Here is a 4241-nt window from a genome sequence, read left to right as displayed (position 1 = left end):
ACTCACTCCACCTCAAGCAAGGTCCGCTCACAGTACAGGACCGGGGGTGGTCGCCGTGTGGCCTCTCCCAGGAGGCATGGCCTTCTTAGCTTTGTCACTGCTCGTGAAGGGAAGACCTTTGTGCCCTGCTTTTGGCATCAACAAAAGTGGTAGGTTCAGGGGAAACTTCCTAACGCTCACACCACCCAGTCAACTAGTCTACCCAAGGATGAGTTGTATGCTCCCAATCTTTGTGTGCTACCAGCCTGTCTCCTCCTCTGTAATACAGCAATAACCTTTCATAACTCACTGGGTTCTAGCTGATGGTGATAAAGACACGAGGACAATGCTTATACTTCTAGGGGTGCACCTGGCACTTGGAATCAGTATGTTTTCCTTCCTTCTTTCCTATCTTTCTACCTTCCTTCCTTTCTCCCTTCCTCCCTCCCCCCTTCCTTCCTTCCTTCCTTCCTTCCCTCATTTCTTTCTCTGCTCCTTCCAGGACCCCATCTCCCAAATGTGAAGCCAATCCTAAGACCATCTCTACTCCCTGCTCCAAAAAAAGTCTAGAAACTACCACCAGGAGAGATATAGCCATTTCCTGGTAGGAACTCCCTAGGTCCCAGAGGGCCAGCTGGCTTTCCATGGCCAGGAAACAGGAAAAGAGAATTCATTCAGTGGGCTGGGATGTAAATAAGCCATAAAAGGCTGCACCATTCTAGGCTGCACCTGTGAGCATCCCTCAGCTGAAGCTCTGTCAGCGTTTCCATGACAAACTCGTATTTCTGGATGCCTCTCTTCCAGCTTCAAGAGCATGCCTTGTGCTGAGACTTGACACTGAAAATGCTTTCATGTTTTTTTCCCCTTAAAAAAGATTGCACACTCTAAAAATCCACCTGCTCATTATATGTGTTTGCTTTTCATTCTGAGAGTTTTGTGGGTATTATATTTGTATGGTAGGCACACAAGCATATGATAATACACGTGGGGGTTCTGTGGTGGAAAGCTGCCTTGGCAAATACACAACCACCACACAGCACAGTAAGATGCCTCCCTCCCTAAGACATCTCTCACATCCATTTGCCTGTTCCAAAGCCTGAAATTCTATCATTAGAGATTTACTACTTTTGAACTTGGGTGATTATCCATCCCTAAGAGTCTACTATGACAATGCACCAACCCCTAAAAGGACTAAGCTGCCATCTGATGAGGGGTTAGCAAAAGAACCATGAGGCATCAGGAAAAATGGCTAAAGGATAGAAGAGCCCTAAAAAAGTGGATGAGAGGCATCCAAGAAATGTTACCTATTTTACAGTTTGTTAGGCCTGCCTATTGGATACACCGTGTGCATATATAGAAGCGCGCGTGCGCACACACACACACACACACACAGTGCTCTTTATATACAGCAGTTGTTCCCAAAACCTAAGTGATGTTCGTATTCACCTGGGAATACTTCCAAAAATGCAGGTGCCCAGGCCTTGCCCTGGACATACTGAATCGGCATTTCTAGGGCTGGAGCAGAGCCCAAGTTTCCGCGTTGATCAGTCAGGTTTAGAAACCACTGACAGAAAGCATAGAGCACCAGAAGAGAAAACAGAACACCTGAATTTGAGTAACAGCATCGCCGTTTATTGAGGGACCCTGGGCCCTGCACTCTCTGAACCTGGGGGAAACACCCAGTTCCCATGGCCCATATGAGGCAGTGTTACAGAAATGCCCATTGAAAACCAGCTGACATTGCAAAATTAGTTGTTTTCCCATACACACATGGCACATGGCGTGCACTGATACATATTCATGGGTATCCATGTCCCCGGATGCCCTACAGAGAAGGCAGGTCTGGTGTTCATCACTGTCCTTCACCTTAGCTTATGTCTGCCTTCACTTCCAGATGGACTTTCTCACTCCAGGACATGTGCTCTGCTCACCTCTCCTAATAGCTTGGCACAGTCCTTGATCACTGAAGCATGATTTTTCCATCTAATGGGTTTATCTACCATCTATAATCTCTCCGATGTTCATCAGTTCTGGGGAGAAAGAAGGAAGAGGAGTCACTCCTCTGCTTTATGACAAGGGGAAACCCAAACAAGGGGGTTTATAAAGAGGGCTTTGTACTACTTAAACATAGAGCAGTGATTATTTCCTTTTGAAAACCTGGTGAAAATGTGCTCACAAAAATTCCCCCTACGGTTTCAGGGTTTCATGGACTTCCTGATGTCTTTCCATGGACCCTATAGGAGTCCAAGGAATCCCTCGTAAACAACCCCTGCCCCACGTGGCTCTGGCAGCCCAAGACCTCTGAGCTTCTAGAGGGTCACATTCAAGCACATGAGGCATCCTTTCAGCTGGGCCTTGGCTGAGTGTCTGACTTCTCGCCCCTCACCACAAGCCGTGAGATGAACTTGAGTGACCTCCCCTCCCTCCCCACGAAAGAGTTAAAACCCAGTGACACAGTGACACATCACCTGCGTTGAACAGAATCTTCTCAGACCCAGACAATGCCTCCTTGTTCCTGATCCTGCAGCACAGGGTCTAAGCTGCCATAAGGTATCAGGAGGATGGATGGTCTTTACTACGATGACAGAAAACACAGCTCAGACTGGCGTAACCAATAAAGGGAATCTATTGGTCCATGACAATAAAAAATTTCAAGGTGGCTGGACTTTTTGCCCATCCAGGTGAGATCCATCTGCTCTGAGCTGTTTTTGTTCATTTGCTTGCTTGCTTTTGGTCTCTCCATCCTCCTCCGTGGCATCAACCTCATCCAAAAACTTCCAGCCTTCAAGGTTGCAATGTGGTCTTGCCAGCAGCAACCAAAACTGTACGCACCCTCATTCCTACTTGGGAGAGAGAGCAAGCTGCTTTTTTGACAGTACCCATGAAAGAAAATGGAAGCTTCTTTCCAGAACCCCTCAGTCAGTGTCTCCCACATCCTATTAGCCTACATTGGGAAACATCCCATCCTGATTAGAGCCTCTCATGATGCAGGACTGCATGGCTGGGAAATTCAGAACATAGTATAAACGGCATGCCTCATTGCTCAGACCTCAGGTTCTTGGGCTTGGCCCCCCACCCTTACACAATTCAAACTGCTTTCCAGAGAGAGATTAATAACTCAAAAGAAATGATTTTATAAATGCTAAGGCTCCAGTCTTGTCCCACACTTGGCCCCTTGACAAGAGCATGGACCTTCTGAAGGAGGTAAGGGGGAATGGATTTTCATTTTCTAGAGAAAGGGAAGGAAACACAATCTACAGCCAGTCAGCTGAGCAGAATGCAGGCCACACAGGGGTTCAGAGGCCTGGGATGGGCCTCCTTTCTCCTTTAAGCTTTTGGGTGATCATGAACAACCTGTTTACCCTCTTTGGCCCCAGAAAGAGTCAAACTGTCATCCCTTCCATATGTAAGGAGCAACAGTTTGGAGGAAGCTGGGTCCTCAGAAGATTCCAGGCTTGTGTGCAACTGCTCAGAGCATAGAGATCATGGTGTGTGGAGTGGTTTCTGACCAGTCCTCACTTGCCAATACCATCCAGAAGGTATTTTAGTATAACTCCAATAAAATTACGGGCTCTGTGTGGGCCCTGACTCTGCTCAGACACTCATATAAAGAAATATGGTTCAGCAACTGAAAGTCATTTCAAAAGGAATTCCAATTATTTATTAATGTCTTTTGAAAAGATATAAACACTTTGCAAAGTTGGTCTGAAGCCCCCTTTTGTCCTCCTTAATTCTGTCACATAGATAGCTACTCAAGGGCCTTTTACACGTCAAAATCTCCCATAGTCTCTCCAGCACCCAAATGTCTCCCTTCTTTCCGAGCTCTTTATTATGGAGGTCAGTCAAGTTAGCCTCTTGTGTCAGTTCCTTCCTCTTTTCCTCCAGTCTCTCTTCACACCCATTACCCCAATTCTACATCTGAGAAGATCTGGATATCAAAGTTATTAACACAGAACTCTCTGTAGAATACTCACACTTTAATAAATCTTGTCCTGTCACATAAGCATTATTGGGGAACAGACTTCCAGTCTCATATATGCATAGATTATTCTCATAGTGTGTATTAAGGTTCTCCAGAGAAACAGAATCAATAGGATATAGACAGATACACATAAGATTTTTATTAAAGGAATTGCTCACATGGTTATAAAGGACAAGAAATCCATGATCTGCCATCTACAAGCTGGAGAAGCAGGAAAGCTGGTGGTATAATTCAGGTCAAGCCTGAAGGCCTGAGAACCAAGAACTCCTGTGTCCAAGGG

At 46.0% G+C, this 4241-nt stretch overlaps 1 long non-coding RNA gene across 1 annotated transcript; it reads left to right on the top strand.

Annotated features, from left to right (window-relative positions):
• Positions 1-11: 11 nt before the first annotated feature.
• On the top strand, positions 12-2666 carry LOC125926758 (uncharacterized). Its single transcript, XR_007459160.1, has 2 exons — positions 12-149; positions 1874-2666. It is a non-coding gene; the product is annotated as an uncharacterized LOC125926758 (long non-coding RNA).
• The last annotated feature ends 1575 nt before the right edge of the window (positions 2667-4241 follow it).

This window comes from Panthera uncia, chromosome E1 (genome assembly GCF_023721935.1).
Source record: "Panthera uncia isolate 11264 chromosome E1, Puncia_PCG_1.0, whole genome shotgun sequence".
Classification (NCBI taxonomy): domain Eukaryota; kingdom Metazoa; phylum Chordata; class Mammalia; order Carnivora; family Felidae; genus Panthera; species Panthera uncia.
This window is presented reverse-complemented; position numbering and strand designations above follow the sequence as displayed.